The sequence below is a fragment of the Sinohyriopsis cumingii genome, chromosome 16 (genome assembly GCF_028554795.1).
Source record: "Sinohyriopsis cumingii isolate HCF-2022 chromosome 16, ASM2855479v2, whole genome shotgun sequence".
Taxonomy (NCBI): Eukaryota; Metazoa; Mollusca; class Bivalvia; order Unionida; family Unionidae; genus Sinohyriopsis; species Sinohyriopsis cumingii.
Genome location: NC_142976.1, coordinates 58739182 through 58748437, shown reverse-complemented (window position 1 = coordinate 58748437; position 9256 = coordinate 58739182).

The window sequence follows — 9256 nt, the reverse complement described above, 5'->3', positions numbered from 1 at the left end:
TATTATTTAGTACAATTGCAGAACCCCTTACATTTGATATATGTGAACTAAAGAAATACTAATGTTCTCATGTGGACCTTTGTGCATTTTTCCTAATTATTAATAGACTGTGTGTCTTGTTAAAAAAATATATGGAGATTTCTTTCTGTTTAAAAAAAAACAACCCCTCCAAAATCTTTTCTTTTTGTTAGGTTCCCCCAATCCCTGATAATTTATTGTACAGACCTGAATACCTTCCATTGCCAGCTTTAATTGTGCAAAGATACTTGTTAACAAGATCAGGGAAATTACTAGATAACTGTAATTTCAAAAGTGACCATGTACATAAATTTATATTTTTAAATCAGTGAAGCAAACAGCACAAAGTGGAGAGCCAGTTAAAAAAAAAGAAAACGCTTAAATGCATACCAATCCTTCGTATTTGCATTTTGCCAAATTCTTCTGCCTAAAATATGAAAATGAAAGTAAATAAAGTTAAGTCATGTTGGCATCCAGTTATTCCTAATGGCTGACAGTCATAGTACAGAACAGTGAACAACAAAAAAGGAATATAAAGGAGCTAAATCCTTATAGAACAAAATATTCCAGTGTATAATATTTAACAATATTAAAATATGATCTTTATAGAGTACATTTATGTATATTACTGATTTGCAAACCTTATACAAAACTAACAATATTCTTACGTGCCAAACAAGCATATGTAAGCTATGCATCAGACGATTGTAGTATGCTATGATGAACACCATAATCTTGATGAGTTGTCTGTTCAAGCAACCAGCTTATTTAGTTGTTGAATGCTTAAAAACACACACACATATATATATATATATATATATATATATATATATATATGTATATATGAATGAATGAATACCATGGACCTTTTGTATTCATAATCAGATTTCAGCCCTCCATCAATTTTCAAGTCGTATTCAAGTGCCAACTAAATCCACTGTGTAAAACTCTTAATCATCAGGGTAATATTCAGTTTCTAAAATTGATATCTTCACACTTACATTATGAGCTAGTCCTGGTGCACTTTTGTATTGTACAATATCTAATTTGTAACTATAGGTTACTGTATTTGTGTGTGAAGATATGGACACTTTTTTCTGGACAATACTGTACAATGTTAGGAGTGCAATATTACTGAGAACAAAAATGAGTTCTTATTTTTCCCATACAGATATAGTAACATTTTTATTATATACTCAGTTTGCTTTTCTATCTAAGGCTGAATAATAAAAAGAACACACTACAAGAAACAAAGTATTTGAATTTATGATGGATTCCAAAGTAATTATCCAACTATAGTCTCAACAATACACACTAGCAGTATTAATGTGCAAACAGCACTGCCCAGCAACCTTTGAAACTTGGTAGTGTATTACATGCTCAGTGATTCATGTAAAAAATAAATCTACTTAAATTGAAACTTAGGGTCATGTTGATAATGAATGTACATTGAAACTATTTTCCAGTTGGTCTGGAATGGAGGGGTTTTATTTATCTGATTTTCTAGTTATGATGGACTGGATTTATTAGGTGGATCAATTTTGTAATATGCACTTATGAGTGTAGGGACTGGCTATGATGCAGCTGCACACATGCTTCTGTTCTGTCATTGATTGTTTTGAATCATAAGAAAAAAATTCTTTAAATTGGAAATCTCGGAAAGATGCAAGATTAAATATTGTTTGTTAGAGAATATCGCATTCATTTCTTTCTTGACTGCAATAATTAATGTGATTTCTGTTGAAAATGTAGTTCAAATTAGAGTTCAATTTTGCTGTGTGGATAAATGTTTGGAACCTCTGATATTCTGACTCACAGAAAAATTAGGAAATTTCATTTTGAGGAAATTCAAGATGAAAAACATTAAGTATATTTATTGTCATTGTTATTACCAGCTAAAGATGACACAATGTATGCCCTGTCACTTGCATGCTCTTTGTTGGAGCGACTCTAGCTATTTACGTGACCTTTGTTACTCGTATCATTACTATAAATTCAGTAATTGTCTCAAAAAATAAAATGGGGAAAAGTGCATGAAGCTCTTGGTTTTCTACCAAAACCTGCTTTATTCAGTTGCGTTTTTTCTTTGAATTTAGTGTTTCGACTGACTTGTAAAACGGGATGTCTTTTAGAAAGACAGGATAGCACTTGGCTGTAATATGCCTTTCTATACTATGGGCGTTCATTGTCTGTTTACATTCAAATGTAGTTCCTAACAGATATTACTATTTTTAGACCTCATGTCATGCAGTATGAAGCAATGAGTGTGGAAAAGTACTGCATGATTTTGACAATGTAAAGTTATTGGAGAAAAAATGAGCATATAATAATTGGTAATACAGACATTCAAAAATGTCAAATAACATCTAGGTATGCTTCATGACATAATCGTTTTAGCTCTGTGTGTGTTAGAAGGCTAAGATATTTTTAATGGCATCATGTACATACTGGTAATTGTCATTTGATGTGTTCGAATCATTCATTCATGACTAAAACTACTATATTGGTCGTATGGCTGATTTGTCAAACTTTAAAAAACTCTCTAAATATTCATATTGATTGATGGTTATCATCAAATATTTTTTTGTCATATCTATACAATGGATCTATGTAACGTTTAGTCACGTAAGTCTTTTGTTGTTATTGTTGAGATAAAATATAAAGATGTCCACATATCTTTATAACAAGTACCTTATTTGCTTTTCTTATTTCAAGAAACAGTCAACTTGAAATCCTTGCTGAATGAAGTTTATCTGTCTTCGTTTTTCTGTTAGATTTGTCCTCTTCATCTTGATCATTTTCTTACAAGTGTCTTGATGAATAGATGGTATATGTCCCACATATGCAAATATCCGTCCTTGTTGACAAGTTTTGGGGATCAGAACTTCACATTTAGTTGATGAAAAAGGATCTGTTGGTACTTGAAGTTGATCTGTGTGGCCACATTTGGCTATATTCACTTGCAATATCCAACATTGTTATTTCCCCCGTGAATAAGATTACTTATAGTAATTTATTTTAATTTAGTATATTGTCACTTGGCTTTCCCGTGTACTGGTTATGTACTAATGTTTGCACCAATAATCAAACCTCACTATCCCAACATTGCCTTAAACTTTATGATACATAGTCTACTTGATTAGTTATTTAACCTGTAAATGGCTAAATATGCTTCTAGAAACCTCATATATTTTTAGGATGAATTTATCACTTTAATACATGGCCATTGCTTCACATTTCTGAGTGTCACTCTGTCATGTTTACTATATATTTCCCATGCTTGCAACCTTAATGTTATTTTGAAATCACCATATCTAACACATTTCAACTTCATTTACCTACATCTTACTATTTTCTAGAATTATGTGAAACATGTTATATTTTTTCAGGGCTATCCTGATATCTGGAACAAAATGTTAGAGTTGGATCAGTTTGGAAGCTCTCCAGTAGTTCGGTAGTGATAGCAAGGTCTCATAAAGGCACGTGCAGTATACTGCCATAAGTGATCAAGATTAGTTCATATCACTACAATGATATTTAGAATCTCAAAGACCTGGCTTAGGTCTTCATGAGAGAGATTAGCACCATTGTTCAGTAAGGTAGATACTCCCTGGAAATGTATTTTCCTAAAACATTGTCACCTTTTGCAGTTATCAACATTGAAGTGGAATGCATTTTTGCTATACAACATCATAGTGGTCCCATCAAAACTTTAAATCTGAGTGCACTATTATTTATATGAACAACTGCCTAAGTACCTGACATAATAAATGTGTAACATAGCACCCATCATTGTTTCTTTAGCGTGTACACCTATATGCATCTGGACAGGCATATTGCAATTTGCTGCAAAAATCAATGTGAACTATCTTGTTTCACTACCCCTGTTAAAAATGTTTTCAGTTGTTCAGACCCAAACTACCATTTGTTTTAAATACCATTCATTATTCAACTTTGCTGTCTAAAATTTGTCAGTTTGAATTTTAAAACTTGTATGAAAATTTAATTTTTCAATAAAACTTTTTTTGTTTTCAAAATAAATGTTTATTTAAATTTCCATTAAAATTTAATTCATCAATATTGTCAGACAGGCCTCATCTTGTATTACAAAAAGGTTTTTACTGCATTGAAAAATTCCTATAATTCAGGAAGATATAGCAAATTTAGTTTTGGTTTCTCAAGAGCACTTGGACCAAAACTTGCACCCTGTGGAACACCAGCACTACACACATTCTGGCAGCTTTCAAATGTCTTGCATGCAAGGAAATTCATAAAGACTTCATGTATAAAGTTGAAATAGCATGGCATGCACATATAATAGTTTGACTAAAATTAGCCATAAAAAAGTTGGCCTGTTAGGAATCAGGTCACAATTAATAGTTCTGGTTCAGTACCCACAAATGTTGTCCCCATCTATTTTTTTTAGCATTTTTTCCTGTCTTCTTTTGGGGGTTATACAAAAGTTCGATTTAAGCATTCTTGGTATGGATTTAAAGGCACTTGTTTATCCATTAGAATATTAGCTTATGGTGTGGTTGTCTGTGTGTGTTTCAGCGACATTGTACAGTGAGTAATAAGGTCTTGGTAATTTTCCAGAAGTGAATTCTGTGTTCCATTGCACATTGATTTGTTTACAGTCCATCCTCTCAAAGAAATGCAGGTGAACCTATAACAAGAACTCCACCGTGAAGTCATCTTTGAAGGTATTTTAGATTAACGTTTGGTTTGTATTGATTGTCATACAGTGGAGGGTATAGTACTGAGGAGCAAATGTAAAGAATATATAGTAAAATTGTGTTCTAGTGCTTTTAGTTCTGCACCAAAGAGTCAGGTACAAATTTCAGTAATGAGTGTTCCAACCTGAAGACTGTTAAAGGAATAAAATTCCATCAATAAAACAAGGTATCTATCTTTTTCACTTACAACTAGGATAAGCTCTCAAAAGATTCTTTTCCCTAAAATATTACTTACATTATCAACCAATCCTGGCCAGCCAAACCCATATGTACTCTAATGTATGTACACCTATTTCCAGACTGGTTCCCATTTTTCCGTACAATTAGTACTGTGTGTCCTTCATCTTCCCCTATTTACATTGTAGGCATTGCATTTTCGCTCTTGGTTCTGCATTAACTATATTTTTGTCCAACGCATCGTACAATACATTAATATAATCTGTTACTCTATAAACTATTTTTTCTTTTCTTCTCCATTGGATATTGATTTAAGATAAAAATGAACCCGAATGGAATGTGCTTGCCTGTTTTAATTGTTCATGATTTTACAGGACATTATATGTCTGTGCTTGTGCACTGTACAGACTACACCTCTCGAACAAGTTGTTTGGACAGATATGCTTCAGTGAGCTTTGGCACGACTCCTTATTTCGCACCTGTGACGCTATCATACTTTCGAAATTAAAATAAATAATATTGAAACACTCAATTGGCTCTGATAGTTTATGAAGTTCACAACATAGTTATTTTCAGGTATATTATATATATATGCATCTGTATATGTGTGTGGTTGATTCTGGACGATCGATACATTGACACATCATGAAACTTGACCACATTCCCTTTCCGAAACAATACTTTCGTGCAATGAACAAACTATTTCCCAGCAACAGCTGTATCACATTTGTTTGTTGTTGAAAAAATATATAAAAGTAACTAAAAAATAAATGTTAGACTTAAGGTAGATTGCACCAAACAGAAACCCATTCTACAGACTGATTAAACATTTTTATACTGGTTTTTTTGTTTAAAAAAATAAAAGTGAATATGATAAAATTTCGAAATGCAATCATTGCTTACCTGGGAAGGGGCAGTGGATAAGTGCCTATAGATAAAGAAATCTGCCAACTGTGCGTGCAAAAAATGCCTTTCTATGAATTTCTTTATCTCCTTAAATATTTTTTTTTTAAATAGAAGATATAAAAGAGCTACTACCCAAACACCTCTTGATCATTAAATTGCGTAGTTCTTAGAAATCTTTTAAAGAAAACTTTCGGAAATTATCTATATTATTTTATATAAAAATTCGTTAATTTCCACTACTTTTTAATTCATGTGGATGGTTTTGGTTCCTTTTATCAGCAAAATAACGCTATCATAGCAAACTCGATATAAACTGTGATGTTACATTACGTACCTTCTATATCTAAACTGGTTTTATAATTCAGATCTATCTCTGTCTCTGTCTCATATTGATCGCTCCGGTGCCTTAGTGGTTAGACCGTCCGCTTCTGATGCGAGAGGCCGCGGGTTCGATCTTCGGCTGAGACATACTAAAGTCTTAGCAAAATTGTATCAACAGCTGCCTCGCTTGGCGCACAACATTAAGAGTTTAGTGTTAGGACTGGTCGCCCTGGTGTCAGGATAATGTGACATGGTTGGACATGATGATACATGTCTGCGGCATGATGCCCCAGTATTCGACATCACTATAAACTATCACACTGCAGACATCGTAGTGATATGACTGAAAGATTGTTAAAGCTAGGTTAAAAATCCAAATCACACTCGCACGCACAACTATTAAAAGCGGAGAAAATGACCTTTAAATCATTTCAGTGGATAGTGGATTATCGTACAATACAGAAAGTTATTCACAAATATTCATTTGCTATTGATTGATAAATCGACTTATATTGCAAATTCATATTTTTATGCATCGTTTAGGACATTCAGGTTTTGCTCGTGTTTATTGAGAAATAGATCATACAGTACGTGCAACGTTTTGAACAAGAGATAAGAACCTTTAAAAACATTGTTAAGCAAGTCTTTAATGCGATCCTAACCTTTATTCAGTTTTCATGATACATGCCTTGGAGTCGTCTCAGTATCCGCATTGTGAATGGAGAACCCTGAAATATTTATGGATCTATGTTCTTAGACTTAAAAAAAAAGCAACACAATGATATCGAGAATACAGGTAAGCAGCAGGAAGGGCAGACAGACCTAGGTTTCCCGACAGAGAATAAACCTTCCACATAAAACTCTCTCGTAGAAAGGCTCTATTTACCGAATAAAGGCTTCCTGGGGAAGTTTACTCGTTACTGAACCCTGTTCCATCAATATAAACCTAAGTCTGAAGATTTTAGCTGAAAAAAAAGTATTCTACGTGAATTTTAATTGTTTTTGATTATTACTGTACGGCCGACCATATGTAGAGCCCTCCCTGCTGCTATTGTCATTTGCACAAAGATTATATTAGAGTTTACATCAATAATGACATAATCATGGATGTTGGAGAATCATTGAGGACAACAATATCAAGAGAGCGACAGGAAACTCTGAAGAAATATATACCAATAAAAGAAGCGGTTAAGCAGAAAATACGTTCCGTCGAAGATGCAAAACAAGGATTTACTGAGTCAACCGAATTATTATTTAAACCAATTACCGAGACCACCGAGCAGATTATTTTGGGTGATACAAAAGATATTGAGGATAAGAAACATGGTATTCTTCCTATATTGAAAAAAATTGAAGAACAAACACGACCTCAGCCTATACCTGTCGAAGCAGGACCTAGTGGAATTAGAAAAAAACCTGAACAGGAAATTCCAACCGCAGACGAAGAAGAGGATGTATATGAGGAGGATGAAACAGAACAAACTTCTACTAGAGTTCCTTTTATTGAAAAGTTTACCGAAGAAAATATCAATAAAATAAGATCGATCAGAAATGACGATGATCTTGTTAGGTTTGCTGTGAAAAATCTCAAAAAAAACAAAAAACGATATTAAAACCCGATTATAAACCAGCAGCTCGTAAACTTTGGTTTAGATGGGTGTTTAATGCGCATCACAATACCAATAAGGCCATGACAACCGATCCAAAGTTTGTTAATTACATGGATGCAGTAAACAAGTATACTGCAAGATTAAAACAATCTCAACCTGTGCAGCAGGTTCGACCTATGCAACAACCAGAGCCCGCTGATATATTCAAAGCGGATGTTTCTAAATTTCTCAAAAATCGTGATGAAATAATTGAGCTTGCTGCACATGATTATGATAAAAGAGATAAATATCTACTGCCAGAGTATATCAATATGGATCCAGAAGATTGGACTGCCGCATTATATTTCAAATATTATAATAAAGATTTTAAGAATGACGATCCGGATTATCGACTTTTCATCAAGGAGGTCAATAAGGAAAATTTAACGCCGGAGGGAGAAATATATGAAGAAGCTGAAAAATTTGTCGCCCCACCGGAAAAATCTAACTTAGCGGGGGGAAATATTAGTAGGATGTTTAATAAAGATACCCTCAAAGAGCTTGAAGATGAAGAAAGAGCTACCGAAATAGCCGCATTTGAGTATAAAAATCGATAAAAATATATGATACCAAAATATTCTGAGATTACTGAGGATAATTGGATTCCTGCTGTGTATTTTGCTCACAAGAAATCTAATGTTGATCTAAATGATCCGGAGTATAAATCTTTCAGAGAATATGAGTAGTGAATGGGGATCCTATAGGGTCTATGGGACTTATCATTAAAAATACCCTTGGGAACATATAGGGTCTATGTAAATTTAACATGGAGAAAAATCGTGGGACAATATAGGGTCTATGGGAATTAACATGGCCAAAAATCGTGGGACAATATAGGGTCTATGGGAATTAACATGGCCGAAAACCCTGGGACAATATAGGGTCTATGTAAATTTAACATGGCCAAAAACCCTTGGGACTGTATAGGGTCTATGTAAAATTGAAACAGGGAGGGTCTCTATTTTTTTTAAAAAAAAAATAAAATAAAAAAAGGGGTAGGCAATGGAAAGGCTATCTCTTTTCGAGAAATATGGGGGCCCTGAAAAGGGCCTTTGGTTTATGTTAATATGCCCTTAACATAAAGGGCATTTGCGACATCTTCTTGTCCTCAAACTTCGTCTTACAGCAGGGCCATACATCAGAGTCCTCTTGAGGCAACCTTGTCTCTCTATATAGACTCTTCTTATCCACAGGCTGCTGCTGGTCCTGTGGACAACGGTCCACTTGGATCGGACATACATGAGCATGTCCGTCCTGAACATCATTGTTGACACAAGGGTTGAAGATTCAACGTCGGTCCACATGTTGAGGCTCCGAGAATAGGTGAATCAATGCAGTGAACTGCACTTATTTATAGGGACAGAAAGGATTGAAACGGATTGAGTTCATTCACCAATCCGAACACGCGTTACAGAATTCAGTCAGCCCGCATCCATCCCGAACAGAGCA